The sequence below is a fragment of the Saccopteryx leptura genome, chromosome 13 (assembly GCF_036850995.1).
Source record: "Saccopteryx leptura isolate mSacLep1 chromosome 13, mSacLep1_pri_phased_curated, whole genome shotgun sequence".
In the NCBI taxonomy this organism is placed as follows: Eukaryota; Metazoa; Chordata; class Mammalia; order Chiroptera; family Emballonuridae; genus Saccopteryx; species Saccopteryx leptura.
In genome coordinates, this window is record NC_089515.1 from 39,896,994 (window position 1) to 39,921,110 (window position 24,117).

General features: G+C 44.8%; 1 protein-coding gene across 1 annotated transcript in view; it reads left to right on the forward strand.

The window, feature by feature from the left end:
* ADAMTSL3 (ADAMTS like 3) overlaps positions 1-24,117 on the forward strand; it is a 251,753-nt gene that overhangs the window by 61,084 nt on the left and 166,552 nt on the right. The gene's annotated exons all lie outside the window — the stretch shown is intronic.

Sequence of the window (24,117 nt, forward strand, 5' to 3'; positions counted from 1 at the left end):
CTAGCAATTTTTTTCTTTTTAGGTGACCAAGTGTGGTTTGTCCTAGGTGAAAAAGTAATTTAAACTTGTCATGATTACAGTAGATAGCTGTATTAGTAGTAGTTAGCTCAGTGGATAGAGCCTCAGCCTGACATGCAGAAGTCCCGGGTTTGATCCCCAGTCAGGGAACACTGGAGAAGCAACCATCTGCTTCTTTTCCCCTCCCTCTCTCCCTCCTTCTCCCCTTTCTCTCTCTCTTCCCCTCTCACCACCAGTGGGTCGGTTGGTTCAAGTGTTAGCCTCAGGCTCTGATGATAGCTCAGTTGATTTGAGCATTGGCCTCAGATGGGGCTTGCTGGGTGAATTCCGATCAGGGAACATGCAGGAAGAAGTCTATCTTTCTATCTCCCTCTTCTCACTTAAAAAGAAATTCAATCATTAACAGATTGTAGAATTGTCTCAATAGTTGTCAGGAAGGCATGTAGTAAAATTCTTCATAAAATACCAATCGATAACTTTTTAGCACAATAAGACTACAAAGAAAATCTCTCTTTTTTTGTGACAGAGACAGAGAGACAGAGGGACAGATAGGGACAGACAGGAAAGGAGAGAGATGAGAAGCATCAATTCTTTGTTGTGGCACCTTAGTTGTTCATTGATTGCTTTCTCATATGTGCCTTGACGGGGGGGGGGGGTGTTCTACAGAGTGAGTGACCCCTTGCTCAAGCCAGCAACCTCGGGTTCATGTCTATGATTCCATGCTCAAACCAGCAGCCCTGCGCTAAAGCCGGCAACCTTTGGGTTTTGAACCTGGGTTCTCTGCATCCCAGTCCAATGCTCTATCCACTGCATCACCACCTGGTCAGGCTCCCCTTCTACATTTCAATAAGATTATAGTAACACTAAGATGCTGGTTGATAATATTCGTTAAGAGATTTTTCTTGCCTGAGCAAGGGGTCACTCATTCTGCTTTAGCCTGTGGTTAAGGCACATATGAGAAAGCAGTCACTGAACAACTACTAAGGTGCTGCAAAGAAGAATTGATGCTTCTCATCTCTCTCCCTTCCTGCTTCTCTGTCCCTATCTGTCCCTCTCTCTGTCTCTCTTTCTGTCTCTGTCATAAAAATAAAAGAAAAAAGAAAAAATAAGAAATGTGGAAGGGGATAGTAGTATCATATGATAAATCTGAGTGTTAAACTGGCACACCTAGCCAATGCAATAAGAAAAGAAAAAGCAATAGGTGGGATAAAGAGCACAAAGGAAGAGACGAAACTATAATTATGTGAAGAAATTGTGATCAATCTAAAATGTAAGAAAATCAACTCAAAAACTATTGGAATTAAAAAAGTGAATTCAACAAGATGGTTATCATTTGAAAGATATTCAACACAGTTGATCTAATAGATGTATATTGAATTATATGCTTTCCAAGCAGAAAACATGTCTTCTTTTCAATAACTCCATGGGAAAGGTCTAAAAAATTACAATATATTAGTTCACAAGGAAAAGCTATAAATGTCCCATATCAGAGATATATACCTCGTTTTTATATCAATGCAATTAAAACAAGACATGTAGCAAAAGTAGAAATTAAGTATATACAGCTATTTGTAAATTGCAATAAGCCTCTCTCCTAAGCCAATTGTTGAGTCAAGGAAGAAATAAAATCTGTGATTGTAAGTTATCTGGAAAATAATTAAAACACAATACTTAAAAAGCCTTGATGTTAAAATACAAAATTAGGAGTAGCAAAGTAGAATAACAGATGAAAACAATAAAATCATCTTTGGCCTGAACAATTTTCTTAGTTTGTACTCAGCTATGTTTTTCCTATCTGGCAGCTTGTAGGATTAAATTCTAAATCTTTGTATTTTAGAACTCTTGCCTGTGAGGTTTCTCATGAGGGTTTCTTTTTAGTGATTTTGCCTGAAATGAACCTTTTCATTCTGTGTGTAGAAATCTGACGCCAGCTAAGCAAAGTTTCTAGTACAATTAAAAACGGTATCTTTAGAGATGTTTTCTCTGAACATATGTACCCTGATTTATCAATGTCACCCCATTAAAATTAATAATAAAAATAAATAAAATAAAAAGGAAAAAAAACAACAACAAAAAAACGGGTTTTTTTGTTTGTTTTTTTGTTTGTTTGTTTGTTAGGATGTTGTTCTTTGATCACCACACGTACTATTTTCTGGCTCTGGTTGCTTAATGTCCACATCCTGTTCATCAGCATTCTGGAAGAAGCTTTAATGTTTGCCACGGGTTTCTTATGGGACCGGGTTTATATGTTTGCTTTTCTCTTTGCTACTGCTTAGACTTGGTTGTTTATTCGCCCAAGGCACTGTAACTGTGCATCCTAACTTTACCTACACTGTAGCAAGAGTTTGTTACCTCATCATTCCCTTTGTATTTCTTCTGCCATTGTGTCCATTTGCCTTGAATTTAAATGAGCAAAAAACTGAAATCTACCTAACGTTCGTTTGCTTTTGACTTTAACAACTCTTTTTTCTTTTTATTGAATTTATTAGGGTGACACTAGTTAATATAATGACACAGCTCTCAGGTGCCCAGTTCTACAATGTATCTCCATACACCGTACTGTGTGTTCACCCCCAACTCAAGTATTTGTCCATCACCATTTATCCCCTTCCCCACTTTTCTCTACCTCCCCACCCCTCCTGGCAGTCACCACACTGTGATCTTAATAACATTTTTAAAAATGTTTTTTTCATTGATTTTAGAAGGAGGAAAGGAGAGAGAGACACACAGGAATATTGATCTGTTCCTGTATATGCCCTGAATGGGGATCAAATTGGCCACCTCTGCACTTGAGGATGATGCTCTAACCAGCCAAGCTATCCGGCCAGGGCTGATTATAACAACATTTTAAAAAGTGTGCTTTCCCTTGCCTTTTGAGTAGTGTACTTTTATTTTCCTGCACAAAAGCACCTGCATTTGTAATGAGTTTGACATTTATTATAACTGTTTGATTTCTCTGCTGGCCGTTGGGGGGAGCTGAGGAGAACAAACTGAAAGGCAGGTGTGAGTTGCAATTTTCATGCCTTCAAATATAACAGAGATGTTATAGTGGTATGAGGAGGTTGGCTGAGAATACGAAAAGCGTAATAACTGGTGTTTATAACATGGATGGGTTTAACAAGCAAATATTTCTTTAATACAAATAATAAAAATACCTAATGGGACACACTTTAATAATAATAATAAATAATGAAAATAATAGGTGGTAATAATTGTTTTATTATATATTTTAACATTTCTAACATAGAATACTATGTTATACATAATAATGTAATAATGGAAATATAAATGATTGTTTTATTATATATTATTATACTATTTGTAATAACATTGATAATATTATTATATGTAATAATGATAAAGTAAAATAATAATACCTCAGGGGAAAACCTACTTTCTATAGAATGCTCATGTTTGCGGCATAGAGAACCATCATCATCCTAGAAAAGAGGAACGTCCCCGCAGGGCAGGTGACGAACCACAGCTGTGACTTCATTTTTGCCAAGGACACCCCGCAGTCTTTGTGTTCTAAATCAGTGGTCCCAACCTTTTTTGGGCCACGGACCGGTTTAATGTCAGAAAATATTTTCATGGACCGGCCTTTAGGGTGGGACGGATAAATGTATCACGTGACCGAGACAAGCGTCAAGAGTGAATCTTTTAGACGGATGTAACAGAGGGAATCTGGTCATTTTTTAAAAATAAAACATCGTTCAGACTTAAATATAAATAAAATGGAAATAATGTAAATTATTTATTCTTTCTCTGCCGACTGGTACCAAATGGCCCACAGACTGGTACTGGTCCGTGGCCCAGGGGTTGGGGACCACTGTTCTAAATGACATACTTGCAATTTCAGAATTTTCTTTATTCTCTCAACTCTGGGTAAAGTAGAGTCCTGTCCATTTTAGTTAGGTATAATGAGCAAGAACTCCCCATGCTTCTCTCAGGGACCCTGAGGGCACTGTCCCTGTGCCTTGCTTCCAGTCAGCAGTATGTGAACAGGACTCCGTGCTTGAGATCTCCGGCATGTGCCTTCCAAAGAGGCCATTCTTGTAATGCTAGAGTGTGCGTTGGATACATGGAGCTGCTTGCACTGGTAGGTGAAATAGCAGTGTGCAGAGTGACACTGGATTATGCATGAACGGGGTTTACACAGCGCCTGCTGCCGTAGCAGGAAAGCAGGCTTTAGGGCAGACACACCTAGGATGGGCCAGCGACTTTACCCAGCGACTTTCATCTTTCATATGATATCTTCTTTTCTTTCTTTTTTTTTTTTTTTTAGTGAGAGAGACAGAGACAGGAAGGTAGAGGGATAAGAAGCATCATCTTATAGTTGCAGCACCTTAGTTATTCATTGATTGCTTTCTCATGTGTGTCTTGTCCAGTGGAATCCAGCCAAGCCAGTGACCTTGGGTTCAATTCAGCGACCTTGGGCTTCAAGTCAGTGACCGTGGGGTCATGTCTGTGATCCCACACTCAAGATGGTGACCTCAGGGTTTCAAACCTGGGTCCTCAGTGTCCCAGGCTGACCCTCTATCCACTGCATTACTGCCTGGTCAGGCTCATATGATAACTTCTTCAATCTTTGCAACAACCCTATGTCAGTTGTGTTCCAGCTGTGAGAACATAACCCCAGACCAACAGCTGCTTACACAAACAGGCTGATACTGTAGCTCAGTGACATGGTGTCAGACCCAGACTCTGTCTCTGTTCTTTGATCCCAGTATGCTGGCCATGTCTTGTCACTGTGAGATGGCTCTGGCAGCTTCAGCACCACACTGAGGTCCAAGAAGGAAAGAGGGAGAGAAGAGGGATGGAACCACGCATGTCCCATGAACCAGAAAAGCAGCGTTTGCCTAGAACACCTAGGGCACGTGTCCTCTTATGTGTCGTTGGCCACAACTGGGTCACATGGCCACCTAAGAATGCAGGGAAGACTGGCAAAGTGGGAATAAGATTGTCACATTGAATTGGAAGTCACCACCTGGAATTCTGATAGCAACCAAAAAGAGGGGGGTGGAGGTTGGGGGTCTCCTATTCGTGTCTGACCCAAATCCTGTGTTTGTCACACCCATGGGAAAGTTTGACTGAGACAGGCTAAATAATTGGACAGACTCGCCACCCCTGGGTGACAGTGTATCAGCTGAGGCCTGTTTGACTTGCAAGTCTGTGCTCCTGACTGTTGTGCAGGACATGTTATAAAGGACATTGGGTCCCAGGAACGATCTGTACAGTGACAGTCACGTGATAAAGTCAAAACAGGATGCTTCAGGTAGTTCCTCATTTTTTACCAAGTAAAGTAAAATAGGACGTTTCCTTACTTACCAGTCCCGATGGAATGAAATACTTCCTGATGATGGAAAGCGAAGCTTGGGCCTCGATTTTCTGTGGGGAAATGGAAGGACTTGGAACATTCTCTACATTTATCTCTGTCTGGACCCTAACAAAATGCCCCGAGTGAACAGAAGTGATGGGCAGGATGGGGCTTCAGAGGACGCCAACGGGCATGTGGTCAAGATGTCAGGTGGACATCGTCACCTCAGGAAGTATGGCGCTGCCCTCTGGCCACGTGGCCTCTGAAGTTTGGTCAGCTGAGAGAGCCTGTCGTTGTGACCATTCCTGAGGTTTCCAGCCCCCCCCCCCCCCCCCCCCCTGTTCCTGTTTGGCTTTTCTCTCCTGTTCATCTTTCACTTCCTCTCTCCTCACTTGGAAAGAGTGTTGAAACAACATTTCGTTCTCTGGCACTTCCAGGCAGCAGTAGTGTGTGGACTTCCTGCCCTGGCAGGAGATCCCTTTCCCACTCTGGGTTTCCTGTCGGGGCCGCGGCCAGATCTGTCCACACGTGTCAGCGCGCGGCTGCCGCCGCCGCCTCTCCCCACTCCGCGCCCAGAAGGGATCCTCGCTGGAGGACGTTATCCCAGGTTAGCGTTTACATTTCCGGGGGGTGGGGTGGTGAGTAGGTTCCTTATTGCTTTTGAGAACATGCTTATGTGTCTCAAATTCAAGACTTGGCCAGGAGAGCGCGTGGTGGGGCTTTGTTTGTTTTTTGTCTACTCTTCTGATCCGGTTCGTTTTTCATTAAGGCAAACCCGCGTCTCCCACGCATCCATTGTTCTTTGAGAGGAGGCAACAACGGGAATGGTTATGCTGCGCTCTGTAAGGGTGGGGAAGCGGCTCCGACTCTGGAGCGCCGGTCCTTCCGGATGGACCCGGACAGCTTGCGGGGGTGGCCGTCAGGTCTGGCAGACCAGACTCCCTGGCACCCGAGTGGCAGCTCTCAGCAAGGATCTGCTCAGCGTCCTCTGAAGTCTCCAGGCGTGGAAGAAAGACCCTGTACTGCATTCCCCTCTGACATTCCCCTGAAACAAAACATTTCTTCTGCTTCCCGTCCACGCTCACCTCCTCTCCTGAGAGACTACACAAGCAAATCTGTTCACCTTCATTCTAAAGAGGGTCGTGCGTGAAGGTGACTGGTCATTTTACGAAGGACGTGGGGAGAGCTGTGCGCTGCTCTCGAGGAACCGTGGTCCAGGTGGAAAAGAGGAACGACGTGTGGATTGGAATGGATTCATTATCTGTATTGTCACCACACGTTGCTCGCTCGCCGTGCACATGGCATGGGGATGCAGACAGGTGTAACTACGAGCTGGATACTTCTGTCTTTATGTAGCCAGGAAATAACCGGTATCCTGGGTGGTTCTAGGAATGCATGGTGACAGGAGTGAAATGATTGGCGTGTACTGCGGAACTTCTGGGAAGGAAGGGCCTGGAGAGTGGACCCTGAAAGCGGATGGGGAAGGATTTTGGGGCGGGGGGTGTTCTGTGTTGGGGTTTCCTGGGGGCAGACTCTGAGAGGAGTATAGCGTGCAGTATGTTTGTGTCGGAGTTCCTTTCGGATCGACACCCCTGCAAGGGAGGGAAGGACGTAGGATGGGGCAGAGGACGAAGTCCAGCTGTAAATGCAGACCTGGGTGCAGCCTCGGCACAGCCACAGGGAGCTCGGGAACGAGTCAGCCTTTAGAGTTGCCTGGGTTAGACCGAGGTGGCCGAGCCTTTAGACCTTAGCTTCAGTTAGTCCTGGATGTGGGCTCTCGTAGACACGGCTGATGGCCATGTGAGAGTACTCCTGCCCTGGAGGCCATGGGGCTTCATGGACGGAAATTCTGGGAAGTTATCTGTCACCACAGGGAGACTGGCACAAGCCAATGTTTGCCTAGCCAGCATATTTTTCTTTTTCTTCTTTTTCAAGTGAGAGGAGGGGAGATAGACTCCTGCATGCACCCATACTGTAATCTACTCAGCAACCCAACCCCTGTCTGGGGCCAGTGCTCTGCCCATCTGGGGCCATGCTCACAACTGAGTTATTTTTATTGCCTGAGGCAGAGGCTCCATGGAACTATCCTCAGTGCCTGGGGCCGATGCACTCGAATCAATGGAGCCATGCCTGTGAAAGGAGAAGAGAGAGAGAGAGAGAGAGAAGGGCCAGGGATGGAGAAACAGATGATCATTTCTCCTGTGTGCCCTGACTGGGAATTGAATCCAAGATATCCATACACTGGGCCAATGCTCTATCACTGAGCCAATCAGCCAGGGTCACATAGCCAGCATTATTCCAGAACAACTGAATCTGAGCAGCAGTTACCTGTGGAAAGCACAGCAGGAGGACATGTGGGAGGTGTTGGTAGGAGGCAGAAGTTGGAGGGTCCTGACTGCCAAGCTAAAGACTTTGAACTTTGTCCTAGGGAGATTTGGAATACACAGACTAGTCTGAATAGTGGGTGAGTCTGACAAATGTGAAATTACATTTTAAAGGGACACATCTGGCTTAGACATGTAGCATAAGTAGTGGCAAAAGGTGCAAGGCAGGAACATGGCTGTGGAGAAGTCATTCAGGCAAATGAACATTGTAGTTAGTGCAAAGAATACCTGAGTTCTTTGCCCTGCCTGGTTAGCTCAGTGATAGAGCATTGACTCAGCGTGTGGATGTCCTGGATTTGATTCCTGGTCAGGGCACACAGGAGAAGTGCCCGTCTGCTTCTCCAGCCCTCTCCTCAGCCTTCTTTATCTCTCTCTCTCTCTCTCTCTCTCTCTTTCTCTCTCTCTCTTCCTCCCTCCCTCCTGCAGCCAAGGCTCAATTGGTTCAAGCAGTCAGCCTCAAGTGCTGAGGATGGCTTTGTAGAGCCACCACCTCAGACATTAAAAATAACTTGGTTGCAAGCATGGCCCCAGATGGGCAAAGCATAAACCCCAGATGGGGGTCGTCAGAGGGATCCCGGTCAGGGCGCATGCAGGCAGGAGTCTGTCTCTCTGTCTCCCCTCTTCTCACTTAGAAAAGAAGAAGAAGAAAAGATACCTGAGCTCTCATCTGAGCCCTCTGTCACCAAGTTGACTGTGTAGCTGTTCCTCCTGGGCCTTTGTTTTGTGGGCTATAGAAATGATAAGCCAGACAGTCCCTCCCCAGCTCTAACAGCTTGTGTCCCTAATGTTGAAGTTATCTATTTATTTGGCTTCCTTTGTTGTGTCCTTGGGAAAGATGTGAAGGGCCAGTTTAGTGTAAAACCAGACTTCTGGAGGCTTGGGTTTGGCTTATTTGTGTGTTAATTAGTTCCTCCACTCTCCCGGCTTTCCAAATCCCCAAATTTCCACACGGATTTTGAAGCCAGTGGATATGGTTTCAAGCTGACCCAGAATCACACATGTACCAGCTATTATGAACTTGAGGGGTTTGTTTCTTAATCAATGACAACATACCCGCTAACTCAGACCAGCTCCACACAAGACAGCTTCCCTACTGTGCAGGGGCGGAGCGCGTTCCCCTAAGTGGCTGCTGAAATACTAATGAAAAGAGGCTGAACTCCAGCAATAAAGAAATGGGCCCCTGGAAGCCCACGCTGGTCAAGGACTTGGGTGGGGTGCGTTTCTCCCTGGTGGGTTCCGCGGCATCGTTTGGCATCCTGACCAGAATCCAGCAGCTGACTCGGGGAAGGACAGAAATAAAGGCAATAAACAGAAGAGGAAAAACTCCCAGATCTGGACGCTGACCCCTCTCTTCCAGACTGCTTTGTCGAGTTCTCCCGTATTGGAGAAATTTTAATTGCTTGACTCATTGATTCAGGATATGACTGTTTCTCCAAATCCATTCCTTATTAAAAGTATGAACTCTGGGCCTTTGTTTGCTTACTAACGAAATTATTCATGCGTTCGTTCCTTCGCTGTTTTCACAAAACGCCTCATGTACGTTGGGGTCCCGTGCTAAGTGCTAGAGAGAGGTTGGCAGATAAACCTACATCATATCCCAGATGTTACGGAGTTTACAGTCTAGTTGGTGAGAGAGACATTCACCTAATGATCACCTGGTTTGCTCTTCAATCATCCACTGAAGTCAGGTCAGGTTTCTGAGAGGAGGTGATGCCTGGAGGGTGCAAACTCAGTGGGCGAAGATACTAGGGGACTGGATTGTGGCCTTGAGTCACTGAGGAATACAGATTCAAGGTCATTAACATTTTCGTGTTTTATATTATTGCAGGCAAAAGAAAAAAAGTAATATGCTGGCTTACCCAAGTGTGGGAGGTCATGCAGTCGGTTAGAGGCTGAGCCAGATGTCTGCTGGCCTTACACCAACGTCTCAAAGCCAGGGGGGTGGGCAGGATTCTGCCTGGAGCCTTGTTGGCTGCTGTGGGTCCGCAGTCTTTGGAAGCTCCTGGAACAGGTAAATCAAACACAGGAGGGACCACACCAAACAAACACCTACCGGTATTTGTGATTTTCTTGGATATAGATTTTTTTTTCCCCCAACATGTGTGGGTCCCTTCCAAGAAATTGACCAGCTGTCCCAGGAAATTCACTGGATATGCTTTGGAGACTGTAATGACCAGGAAACTCACTTTCTGATACAGCAGCATGAATAAAGACAGAGGCAAGACAGCAAAGGTGCCTGATCAGTGGTGGCACAGTGGATAGAGCCACGACTTGGGATGTTGAGGACCCAGGTTCGAAACCCTGAGGTTGCTAGCTTGAGCAGAGGCTCACCAGCTTGAGTGAGAGGTCAACTGGCTTGAGCGTAGGATTATTGACATGATCCCATGGTTGCTGGCTTGAGGCCAAAGGCCACTGGTTTTGGAACCTAAGGTCACTGGCTTGATCAAGGGGGTCACAGGCTCGACTTGAGCGCCAAGTCAAGGCACATATGAGAAAGCCATCGATGACCAACTAAAGTGATGCAACTACAAGTTGATGCTTCTCATCTCTCTCCCTTCCTATTTTCCTCTCTCTTTTTCTTTCTCTCTTTTTCACTCACTTGCTAAAAGAAAGAACAAGGAAGGAAGGAAGGAAGGAAAGAAAGAAAGAAAGAAAGAAAGAAAGAAAGAAAGAAAGAAAGAAAGACAGCAGAGGTGATATTCTTTCTTTGGGATTATTTTCAGTCTGATTCTCTGCCTACCCCTTTCTCATCTAACCCTGGATATAAGGCATTTACCTGTAGTGTCTAGTTGAGAAGTGAGAATCCATCCACTTGAAAAGAAACTGCCTACAACATTTTGGGTCAAGCACCAGCCTAGAATAGATCACTCCTTGTATAAGGAGTAAAATTCAACAATAATAACATGAGAAATGTGAGAAGATTCCACATCATAACACCAAAGTTTATCCTGAAGAGGTAAAGACTATTTAGAAGATAATTTATTGCAGGAAACAAACACATATTAAATAACTTTTGCTGTGGCTGTTGATGAAATTGAAGACAACACTGAGTGTATAAACAATAAAATGACATGACAAAGGGGCTTCAAAGTTAAACATGATTAAATCAAATAAATTATTGATTAATATAAGGTTGAATTACTCATCTATATGTGTGTGTGTGTGCACATACACACATACCAGTACACATTTTTTTTCCAAGAAAATTTTTGGTTTGGCTCAACTTTGTGACCATATTTAGATTTTTTTTTTTTATATTTAAATTTTTATTAAGTGAGAGGCAGGGAGACAGACTCCCGCATACGCCCTGACTGGGATCCACCCGGCAAGCCCACTCGGGAGCAATGCTCCGCCCATCTGGGCCCCGGCTCTGTTGCTCGGAAGGGAGTCATTTCAGCACCTGAGGCGAGGCCATGGAGCCATCCTCAGCGCTGGGGCCAAATTGCTCGGACCATTCAAGCCACTGTGACTATATTTTTAACAGTTATTATACCAATGATTTTCAACCTTTGTTTCTCATGCACTCATAAACTAATTACTAAAGAAAAAGGGGCCCTGACCTCTTCTTCCTTAGTAACTAATTTATTTGTGCCATGAGATGAAAATGGTTGTATTTAGTCACGGGCACTGACCTTAGTAATTAGTGTGTGTTTGTGCCATGAAAAAAAAAAGGTTGAAAACCCCTGATTTATACCATTGCTATTCCATTAGACAGCAATGGTATCAGTAATTGTGAAAATTTTCTGAATTTGCACTAATGCAGTAGCCACTGGCCACGTGTGTACACAGCAGGTGCTTTAATATGGCTAGTATACATTTAAGCTCACCTTACAGTGGGAGATAAAAATCTAACTTAGATGGTACACTCTGTGGAAGGTATCCTTGGATAACTCTATATACAGCCCACTTGATTTTTTTCTGAGTATTTTTCCCTTTCCCCTCATATTTTAGAGACTTCTTGCTCAGCTGCTCACTGCTGAATATTCCTAAGCTCTTGCTTATCCATCAGGATTCAGCTCCAGTGACTCTGTCCCAGGACACCACCGTGACCTCGAGGCTGAGGTCCTTGTCCTTCCTTGTCCTTTGAGCACGCTGTGCCTGCTTGCAATCCAGTTTTTCTTTATCTTCCAAGTGGATTAATCTTCTTGAGAGCAGCGATTAAATTGGGCTCAGTGAATGTTGTTGACAGATTAAGTAAATGTGACTTTGCTAAAGTTGCAAAAAACCCTGACAAACTCTGGAAAACTCAGACAATCTCCATGCGGCCACGGCTATGTCACTAGGGAGACTGCCCTCCCATGTTTAGTCAAGAAATTAAGATTTTGCTGTCAGCTCTTCCAGACTTAGTGCCATCAGGCTCGGGTGTGCAGAATGTCCCAGATTTCTCTCTTTCACCCGGGGTGGCACACTTACCCACGGGTGGCCCAGGGCATGCCACCATCAGCCAGTCCCCAAAGGACAGGCATGAGATTAAAAAAAAAAAAGTGCTGGCTTCTCCCATTACTTCCTTTTATAGCCATCAAATAATATTTCTTGTGAGAGTTTGCTTAAAGGCTATGCCCCTAAAATGTGGTCTTGGTAATATTCTTGATGAGTTGTTGGCACAAAACCCATGTTTTTCTATGTGACATGGCTAACCATCGGTGGAAATAAATCATTACGTAAAGTCAAAGGAGAGTTTGTTTAAAACTCGATATCATTAGACTGTGAGTCCGTGCTTATTATTTCCTCGGGAAGTCTGCTGTGGATCATCAAGTATGACTGCTTTGAATGTGGTTTGAGGTATGTTGAAATTAAGAGCTTCTTAAGACTCTTTTGTGGTTCTTGATGTCGGGTGAGAACGTATGTAATGTAGGACCTTGTTCTTCTGTGTCTGTCACGGAATGTTCGGTTGGGGGAGGCGGACTGTTCCCCTGGCAGGTGACTTCCTAAGCACAGAAATGCCCCCAATGCACATCCACCAAGAAGTGATTCCTTTTTTTGTTTTAATTAGAAGAAAAATTTAAAGAAAAAAAAAAAACGCAGAGATGACAACGTGCCCTTTGCTTTGTTTTACCTTAAAGTTATTTGCATATTTTTATGTGCTGTAGCCTGATGTCATTCTGTAGCAAGACTGTGAAGACTCCAACAACAGTAATAAATATACATGGTTATTTATTTTTATTTTTTTAGGTGAGAGGAGGGGAGATAGTGAGGCAGACTCCCACATGTGCCCTGACCAGTATCCACTGGGAAATCCTGTCTAGGGTGGATGCTCAAGTACAGTGCTATTTTTAGCACCTGAGGCTGAGGCACTCCAATGGAGCTATCCTCAGTGCCAAAGGCCATGCTCGAACCAATTGAGCCAGTGGCTGCAGGAGAGGAAGAGGAAGATGGAGGGGAAAAGAAGCAAATAGTTGCTTCTTTTGTGTGCCCTGACCAGGAATTGAACTTGTGATGCCCATACTCTGGGCCAACATTCTATCTACTGAGCCACTGGACAGGGCCATACACCTGGTTATTGATTACCTTCCAATTGTACAGTTAGTCACTCATCACTAGTGAGCTCCCAGTGCAGCTCCCAGGGGCCAGGCTCACACTATCAATTCTCGTAGTGTTTGGACGGACACAGAAAATTTCAGGGCATGTGCCCTTTAAACAGTATGTGGCCACACTTAGTTTTAGAATTATTGCTGGGATGTAGTTCTATATTGATTGTCTCCTTTCTCCGAGAAGTCAGAAATCTGATTATTTTTTAGGTGAAATCACCATATTTTTCGTTTTTCTTTCTCTCTCTCTCTCTCTTTTTTTTTTTTTTAAGTGAGAGGAGGGATCAACCAAGCTATCCTCAGCACCCACGGCCATGCTCGGACCAATCAAGCCACTGACTACGAGAGGAGAAGAGGTAAAGGGAGGGGAAGAGAAGCAGATGGTCGCTTCTCGTGTGTGTCCTGACCAGGGATCGAACCTGGGACGTCCACACACACGGCTGATGCTATATCCACTGAGCCAACCTGCCAGGGCCCCATATTTTTAAACATTAGCAAATGATTTCTTTTGGGGGAAGAAAATGTACAATTATAGTTAAATAATCAGACCCACAGGCAAGATTTCTCCTGGGAACCACCAGTGTGTTCCAGTATTTTAGCTGTTGTGTAGTGATTGTGTCCACTATGTGCACAGGCCACTGAGAGTGTCCCCCTTGGGAGTAGGGTTGAGGACATTTGTGAACTCTGGGTGTGGTAAGTATATGCCACCGGTCACTTAACACGGAGCTCATGAGTCATCTCAGCACCTCCCTTCTCTCCCTGCATCTGGTCAGTTGCCAGCTCTGAGTGACTGTAGGTCCTTAAAATGCCACATCTAAGAGCGTAGCTCCTAAACATTCTCATCACAGCTCCCACAACTGCAGAGACCTGTCAGCTGGCCCTGCCTCACCTCACAGCTTCTGCAGGCCATTCTGAAGAATAAAACAGGCCCTGGCCTGTTGCTCAGTGGATAGAGCATCAGCCTGGCTTGCAGACATGCTGGGTTTGATCTCTGGTCAGGGCACGCATGAGACGTGACCATCTGCTTCTCTTCCCCTTCTTTTCCCCCTTTTCTCTCTCTTCCCCATCCTGTCCCCTTTTTCTCTCTCTTCCCCTCTTGCAGTCAGTGGCTTGATTGGTTCAAGAGTTGGTCTCAGGTGCTAAAAGTAGCTCTATTAATTAATTAATTAGAGAATCGGTCCCAGATGACGGTTGCCGAGTAGACCCTGGTTGGGGTACATGTGGGAGTCTGTCTCTCTCTCTGTCTCCCCTCCTCACACTTAAAAAAAAATAAAACAAAGTAGTCAAGGCAGTGAATTAAAGTCTTTCACAATAAAAAATAAAAAAGCTGAGAAGACCATGTCTTCAGTGGAAGAAGAAAACCAAATTCACAGGGTTAAAAAAACCTGACCGTGAACATGATAAAAATTAAAAAAAATTTTTTTGATCATGAATCAAGCCCTGGAGCTGAGGCAGACAAAAGTCGATGAGTGAGTTGTACAAATTAACTTCCGTCCTGTCTCAAATTTTGTTTCAGAGACTTGCTGAGAAGTCTCCTTTATGTTGTTTCCTCTTTTCATTGTTTTTAATTTATTTTATATTTGTCCTTTAAAATAGGAAAAATCAGCCCCTGGCCAGTTGGTTCAGTGGTAGAGCATTGGCCCAGTGTGTGGATGTCCTGGGTTCAATTCCCAGTCAGGGTACACAGGAGAAGTGACTATCTGCTTCTCTTCCTCTCCTCCTCCCCTTTCTCTCTCTCACTTCCCCTCCTGCAGCACAGCTACATTGGTTAGAGTGAGTTGGTCCCAGGCAGTGAGGATGGCTCCGTGGAACATCTGCCTAAGGTGCTAAAACTAGCTTGGTTGCAAGCTTGGCCCCAGATGGGCAGAGCATCAGCCCCAGATGGGGGTTGCCAGGTGGATCTGTGTCAGGGAGAATTCAGGAGTCTGTCTCTCTTTCTCTTCTCCTCTCATTTGGAAAAGAAGAAAAACAAACAAAACAAAGGAAAAACATGTACTTTATTTGAGTGAGGATCTTTTTTGATAATCTACAAATAATTTGTACTGCAAAAGTTTTTGGGTTTTTTTTTTATTCAGTGAGAAGAGGAGAGGCAGAAAGACAGACTCCGACATGCACCCTGACCAGGATCCACCCGGCAAGCCCACTAGGGGGCAATGCTCTGCCCATCTGGGGCATTGCTCTGCTGCTCAGCAACCAAGCTCTTTTTAGCATTTGAGGCAGAGGCCATGAAGCCATCCTCAGTGCCCGGGGCCAACTTGCTCCAATTGAGTCATGGCTGCAGGAGGGGAAGAGAGAGAGAGAGAGAAGAGAGGGGCAGAGGGGTGGAGAAGCAGATGGGCTCTTCCCCTGTGGCCCTGACCAGGAATTGAACCCGGGACATCCATACCCTGGACCAATGCTCTACCACTGAGCCAACTGGCCAGGGCCTGCTAAAGTTTCCATAAACTTGCAATGCGAAAAACAACAACAAAGTTCTCATCACAAGAAGAAAAGCCTCTGTGACTATGTATGAGGTGATAGACGTTCACTAAACTTGTGATCATTTCATGACAGTGAATCACTGGGCTGGACGCCTGAAACGAATATCATGTGACATGTCACATTAAGTGTAATGTAAAATCATTTCTCAGTTTTAACAAACACATGGAACAACAACAACAGAGCAACCTCCCCCCTGTGCCCTCCCCTCCAAACGCCGCCCCATCTCCTGTGCCAGGCACTGGCCTCCCTGCCCGGCTCTAATGCGGCAGTCCCCTCAGTCCTCCCCACACTCCTGTCAGAATAATTTCCAAAATACAATTTGCCGAGATCACTCCTCCACTTTAAAATACCCCAATAAATTCAGTGAATAAAATCCCGGTGAGTCAGTCAGCGACGGTGCCGGAAGGCTTAGGTGGCCCTCCAGGACCCACCCTTCTGGGCCCTCCACCCTGCCTGCACCCCGCTGGGAGGCTGGCCCATGGGGGGTGGGGACAGCAGACGGCATAAGTGGGCTGCCCTGCGCTCAGCCCGTGGTGGGGTGTGGAGGGTAGTGAGCTCTGCAGGGGATCAGAGAGAGGTAGGAGAGAACTGCGCACTTCAGAGCTCTCACCGTGTGGGGTTGCCTGGGCCTCTGCCTGCCCTAGCCCCATCTTGCTTGCAAAGCCTGTGCAGATAATGTGAATCCTCCGGTCCGCAGAGCCTACCTGGGACTCCCCTGTGGTTTCCCTGTCTCCTGTCCACACCCCCTTCTGAATCTGCCTCCACTGGGACCAACAGAGTTCTCCCGACACATTCAATGGATAAGATCACCGAATCCACAACTGCTCCTCGCTCAGAAGTCTGGAAACGTTTATTGGTTGTTCATTCATCTTGATATGGAGAAGGCTTGGCTGCTATAATTTGAAATCTTCATAGCATTTGTGGAAGATTTTTATAAAAAACATGGAACAAGAGGTCCAACCACCTCCTGACCCAGGAGTGTGGGAGTGAGGGTGAGTGGGGGGTGTGGAGGAGGCATCACAGGACAGGACCAGCCCCCGAGGCAGCAGGCCGGGCAGGAAAACCCGGGAGCAAGATGCTTTCTCAGAAGCTCTCCTAGACCATACTGACCTCAGGCTCTGGGGAGCCAGGTTGGGGCTGAGTTTCCACTCATCGTCACCTCCAGATAGAGCTGGCAGAAGACAAGGGTCTTAGTGTGGCTTTGGCATTTGCCATGGGAAGCAGGACTTGGCAGGCATGCTGGTGTTGGGGAGTATTGTGAAATATGGTGTGCTTGGATGAGATGGATGGGATGTGGTGTGAGCCCCACAAAAAATGGAGCTGGAGATGGAGGCAGAGCAGGTCATGGGGAACCTGGAGGTATAGGGCTGAGAAGCTGGGAGGGGCACAGCGGTGGGGGCTCTCCCACGCTCCAGCAGAGCAGGCCTGCGCCCTGGAAAGCCCTACAGCGCCTCCTTCCTCTGGGTCCCTGAAAGGGCCTTAAGAAGGTGGTAAGTAACCGGGAGCACATTGGCCGGGAAAGGGTGGTCATTGGCCGAATCTGAGTGGTCACTCACTCACCATCTGTGTAATGAGTGGTGACATTCACAGCTTTCAGAGAGGGTAGAAAGGACTGGAAAGGGGGGTGGGGCAGTGCAGGGCCTTTCTCACTAGTGCCTGGCACTCCTGGTGTTTAGTGTGTCCTGTTTGAACAGAGCTCTCGAGTCTGTGTGACAGCTTGAGTGACATTTTTGTCACTTACCTAATTCATTAAAGTTTTTTTTTGTTAAAGGTAGCATTCGCCTGAAAGAATGTATTTACTGTTAACCAAATCTGGGTCGTTTCGGATCTCCTCGGTACCTTTGTGGTACTGTTGCAGAGAACATTTATTTGATCTGGGAAGTGCTATTTGGGTGGAACTTGATTTTATTTTGGGTTGTTTTTAATATGGAGCTGTTCATATAGCATTTCCAATAAGTGACCCTCTACATGAAATCTGTGATTAATTACTGATGTTTTTTGCAAGACTGGGAGAACTGTACTATTCATTATAAAGTCACAGATTTAGGAACTTGTCAGGAAAATATTTTGTGATTTAATTTATGCGTGGGCATCCAAGAAAGTCCAGAAGTCCTTGAAGTCTTTATGGGATTGTGAACACACTTATTCCTATGATATTCTTGGCATTTACCAGTCCTCTTATACAATGAGTAAACAATCTCTTTTTCTGAAATTCTTTTTCCCCGAAATATTCTTTAGCTAGAACGTCACTTAGGAAAATAAGATTTCCTGAGATAGTTCCGTCTCATAGTTTTAACCACACAACACACAGCGCATTCTGCTTCTCTGGATGTTTTCTTAGGTTTCATTTAGTGTTCTTCTTTTTCTGTTTAACAAAAAAAAAACAAACACTTTTATTGGGTGTTTTATTGCATAAAGTGCATGTTCATTGTGTGAAACTGGGAAATGCAGATGGGCAAAATGAAAAAAATAGGAAATGTTGTAACTCTATCGCAGTTATAGAGATGAGCCCCAAATCAGACTAACTTCAATGCCATTCCCCAGAGAAGCTGGGAGGGGCACAGCGGTGGGGGCTCTCCCACGCTCCAGCAGAGCAGGCCTGCACCCTGGAAAGCCCTACAGCGCCTCCTTCCTCTGGGTCCCTGGTGTCTGTTGCTGTCAGTGACTGTGGGCAAACTTGGCCTCATAGCGTCCCCTCGGCCTCTGTCGCCTGCGGCTTATCATCTTGAGCAGGGGTCCCCAAACTATGGCCTGCGGCCCCCCTGAGGCCATTTATCCAGCCCCCGCCACACTTCCGGAAGGGGCACCTCTTTCATTGGTGGTCAGTGAGAGGAGCATAGTTCCCATTGAAATATGGGTCAGTTTGTTGATTTAAATTTACTTGTTCTTTATTTTAAATATTGTATTTGTTCCCATTTTGTTTTTTTACTTTAAAATAAGATAAGTGCATTGTGCACAGGGATTTGTTCATAGTTTTTTTTTATAGTCCGGCCCTCCAGTGGTCTGAGGGACAGTGAACTGGCCCCCTGTGTAAAAAGTTTGGGGACCCCTGATCTTGAGGGATCCGTTCTCATCCCCCAGGTCACCAAGCCTTGAACTTCACCAGCTCTTGGTATATGTTCTGGTGAGAGAGCTAACAAATGCACCCGGGGCTGTGAATGTCGGTCAAGAATGCCAATTCATCATGAAATAATCTAGATAAAATCGAATCCTTTTGACCTGACCAGGTGGTAGCACAGTGGATAGAGCGACAGCCTGGGACACTGAGGACCCAGGTTTGAAAGCTCAAGGTCGCTGTCTTGAGTGTGGGATCATCTGGCTTGAACGTGGGGTCACTGGCTTGAGTGTGGGATCATAGACATGACCCCATGGTCGCTGGCTTGAGCAATGGGTCACTGGCTCAGTGGGAGCCCCCTGGTCAAGGCAAATATGAGAAGCAATCAATGAACAACTAAAGTGATGCAACTATGAGATGATGCTTCTCATCTCTCTCCCTTCCTGTCTCTCTGTCTCTCATTGGAAAAAAAAAATCAAATTATTTTGAAGAAACAGACATGTAGCTAGCTCTGCTTGCAGTACGGATGGAGGAAAAAAACAAACAGAAATCTCAATCAAGTCACATGGCATCTCAATAAATGGAATGAGTAAATGTCCCAATAAGTATAAGCTCTTATTGTTCACAACACATGTCTTTTCCAAAACAACCATAGAGTCAGCTTTCCCCCTACCCCTCAACCCTGCTTTCACTTATGCAAGACTTAACATTAATCACTACTGAATTTCCTCTTGTTGGTTTTGGCCCAGGACACCAGCCTGCTGAGATCTGTTTGAACCTGGATCCTGTCGCCCCAAGTGTGAGCTGCTCTGCCCGGCTTTGCAGCTTCTATGCCCCACCCAGGTTCCTGAGAAACAGGCTGGACACGGCTCCCTAACCTTACAGAGTCCCACTAATATGCACTTCTGCTTCTTCAAAACAGTAAGCAGACCATCATGCCAAGGAAGCAGCCAACTAATCCGACTTGGAACTGCTGGACATAGTCTAATGTTACAATAAAAATATGGAATAATACTGATCTCCAATGTCAGGAAGGCAGAAGAGGGTGTGGGACGGGACAGGGGGGTCTATATTCTTAGGCATTGCGCTTGTGGTGAGTTTCCTATCAGAAGTGTTCACCCCCCATGTGAGCCAGCCTCAGCTCTAAAATCAAGTGACAGTAAAACAGAGTGACAGGTATCAGCTCCATGCCTGGCCTGATGGTAACCCTGAAAAGGCAACTTGCACGTCAGTCATGAACCGCTGTTCCCAGTTCTCCGCTTTCTAACAGCTCCATAAGCTATCTTAAGGAACTACTTAAATTCCAGTTATTTTACTGCTGGATTAAGTGAGCAGTTACGGGAAGCCGATCCATACCTGCTCCCCTCGCCCTGAGTCAACCAACATCCTATCACTCTGCAACTCTGCCAGACAGGGAAGACCAAAGAGCTAGTCCTGAGAAAAGTGGCTACTGTTTATCTATCAGGTGGGCCCTGCCTGCTAGCACCCTCCTCCACGTTCACTCTAACCTTCTCCACAAACCCCTAAAGGGATAATACCATCCCCATTTCATAGTGTGAACAACTGTGGCTTCAAGAACCACGTGTCCAAGTTGTGGGGGAGCCCGGGCAGAATTTCTTTCTGCAGGACCCCAGACAAAGCCCACATCCCCTCCCGGATGTGCCTCAGGGACAGGACTCCAGTCACACGCAGCAGCTGAGTGAGCTTTTATCACTCCCCATCGGCATCCGCGTGTTATCTCGAACACCCTGGCTGCCGTGATAGCCTGACCACACGTTCCTCCAGTGTCTCAATGGAGCCTTTCACGTCTTTTTTTTCCCCTCCATCCGCACTGCAAGCAGAGCTAGCTGGCTACATGTCTGTGTCTTCAAAATAACTTGATTTTTTTTTCCAATGGGCAGAGCATTGCCCCCTAGTGGGTGTGCCAGGTGGATCCCAGTCAGGGTGCATGGGGGAGTCTGTCTCTGCCTCCCTCCTCTCACTAAAATAACAAAAAGAAGAAGAATATGTGGGAAGGGCAGGAGGTCTGGCAATAAGGTTTCAAAGCAAAATCTGACCATCTTCACGGTCAAGGAGAGGAGGGAAACGTGAGGACCCCTCCTGAGATGTCATTTTTCTCTCTGTTTTCTTAGGGGGGGGGAAGTATCATATTGATCCAACCAGCAATACCAAATGTCTACATTGAAAGCATGCCTATGTTAGTTATTTTAGAATCAAGATTTGTTGTTGTTGTTGTTGTTAAGTAAAGGTGGAGAAGTTATGGAAAGAAACCTGACTCAAACCATAAACCAAACAGATAGGAGAGTAAAAATAAATTAGAGCAATATTGCAAAGGACTCTCAATGTTCACTTTAAAATATATATGATGATGTTTTCCAACTTTTCACATTCAGCCTATCAGTGTATCGAGTGACAAAATGAAAAATCAATTGCAGCTGTGTATATTTTAAACGGTTACCCTAATGATTTGGACTTACCCACCCCAAAGTCCAGATGAAGGTATTAAACTACTTATTGTGGGGTTTTTTTTATGAATTAAAACTTTATTGTAGATCATGTTAGAGGCAGGACACAGTTCTATCTGGTGACGTTTAACGTAGAAAATTGAACTAAACAGAGGGCTAATTGGAACAGTAAATAGTATGGGCTTAATTAGCCCTGGTTCCTGATGACAGATTTGATAAGTTGCCAGGTCCTTATCCTTTCCTCTGACTGGACTGTTACTGAAATATTACCTTCAGTCGGGGCTGCTCACTGCACTATAAATAGGTAGCTTGGCAAGAAGCCACACAGCCCACTGTCTGCTGAGACTTGGGTGAAAATTATTGGAAAAGCCCCTTCTCGCTTCTAGTCATTATTTCATTTCACATTGGAAGGTCCTTTTACAGATCCCTCTCTTAATTTTTTTTGAGGGGGGGGTGTGTTGGATGAGGTAAGATAGCCTAACGGGCTTAAGGAAACTTGAGTAGGATCTCATTCGGTCACAGGCCGTCTGTCAGGATTCCTTACGCACTCTGTTCTCTGACCGAGAACTTACCTCTTCGCTCCCGTCTGACTTGGACTTTTCTGTGTGTCAACAGGACGTGGTTCCTGTTTGCTTGCTTGCTTGCTTGTTTTACATTGCAGTATTCAAGTATTTGCTTAAAAGAAAAAAGAAAACTTGACAAGATACAGAGAAACAACAACAAAAAAACAACAGAAGTGAAAATCACCCTGAGCCCTCCGACATAGAGGTCGGCTGCTGCGATCATTTTAATGAACCATTCACCCTCGCTGCTTTCTCGACACGCATGCGCGTTTACCTGTATTAAAGACAACACAGGCTGATGTGGTTCTCTCATGATTGCCTTTTACCCCCCCCCCCGCCCTGCCCCAAAATACATTTTTACAGGAAGAAATTTCAAAAACCATAAAAGTTCAGATAAAATGAACATCCATTATAGCATCACCCAGCTTCATCAAATTCAACGTTTTTGTCATATTTGAGGGAAATAAACCACTCAGGTGGTGTTCCTTTTGTGTCTTTTCTCCAACAACAGTCACTCCTAGTCCTGCATCCTCTATTTCTTAGTTAGAAATGATTGGGTGTCTTTTCTTCCAGCCTATATATATATATTTGCGCTTTGACGCTGCATTTTTGCACATACTGTATATTCATGTACCAATGCCTTCATCTGTAGGTGAAGAGATAGAAGATCCTAAGTGTGTTTTTATTTTAACTTAATTCCATCAGTCTTTTCTGTTATAGTTCCTACCTTTTCATATGCAGGACAGTTTATCCTATATCAGGTTTATATGGCTACTAATCTATAATTTTTTAGCATTTTATGGTTTCAGCACTTTAATTTAATTTACTTTTTAAATATTTTTATTTATTGATTCTTAGAGAGAGAGGAAGGTGGGGGAGAGAGAGACAGGAACAGAGACAGGAACGTCGATCTGTTCCTGTATGTGCCTTGACCGGGGGTCGAACTGACAACCTCTGCACTTTAGGACGATGCTCTAACCAGCAAAGCTGTCCAGCTAGGGCTGGTCTTGGCATTTTTAATAAAAAGTTCTGATCTATCTGGAATTAATTTTGGTGTATTTTGTGAAGACATTACCTGTGATTTTTTTTTTTTTTTTTTTTTTTTTACCATTCGTCACATTGACTTCTGGCCCCACACTACTTCCTTACACTTGAGTCTGCTTCTGGACTCTTGTTGTGTTTTTTTTTAATTTAATACATTTGACTCCTTTCTATATGCCAATTCTATACTCTTTTAATTGAGGCAATTTCCCTCTCATTTCCGTTCTTTTACAGTTTTTTTTTCTTGGCTCTTGTAGGCATTTACTCCACCAGATGGACTTTAGAATCATTCTGTTAGGTTCCAAAAACATTCCCTGTGGGATTTTGATCGGAGTTACTAAATGTATATATACTGCTCACAAAAGGCCATGATGGCACACCTTTTTATAAAAACCGCCCACTTTTGCAGTGCTGGTCAACCCGGTCCCTTCCGCCCACTAGTAGGAGTTCCAGCTTTCATGGTGGGCGGTATCAGAGCAACCAAACGGCACCACAATTGGCCCACCATGAAAGCTGGAACTCCTACTAGTGAGCGGGAGGGACCAGGTTGACCAGCACTGCAAAAGTGAACGGTATTTATAAATAGGTTCACCATCACGGAATTAGGGGATCAGGGAACGTGCAGGTACTCCAGTACTTTCAGCTTTTTGTATAGTGCATTTTCACCAATGAAATAAAAGTTGGTTTTGCATCTCATTTGCATAATTGAACAACTTTCTTTGACTTGTCGTTTGCTTTTTTTCTGTTCTTGTTTAATTAAAAAAAATTGCTTCATATTTACCTTTTATTGCTTCATATTCATTTTAAAATATACTCTAATTTTTGTGAGCAGTGTAGATTAATTTGGAGAGAATTAATGTTTCACACAGTCAGATTTAACGCAGGTACATTGGGCGTGTGCCCTGGGCCCCGACTTCTGAAGGGCCCCACAGAACCCCAACTTGACACTTTTTTCTAATGACAACCAAGTTTGGTTTCGTATGTGCGATTTTAACATTAATAGTACATAATATTTTTTATTTGCTCAAAAGTATGGTTAATATGTATTTTTATTTTCCCTTTCTCTCTCTCTTTTTTTTAAGGGACCCAATATTTTCTTCTGTGCCCGGGTCAACTGACCTTAATCTGCCTCTGGTTTCACAGTATTGGGTCTACCCACTTAGGATCGTGGCATGTTTCTCCAATTATTCAATTCTATTTCAGGTCCCTTAGTCAAGTGATTGTAACCTTAAGTAAGGAACATTTTTCTGTATGTCAGTGTCTAT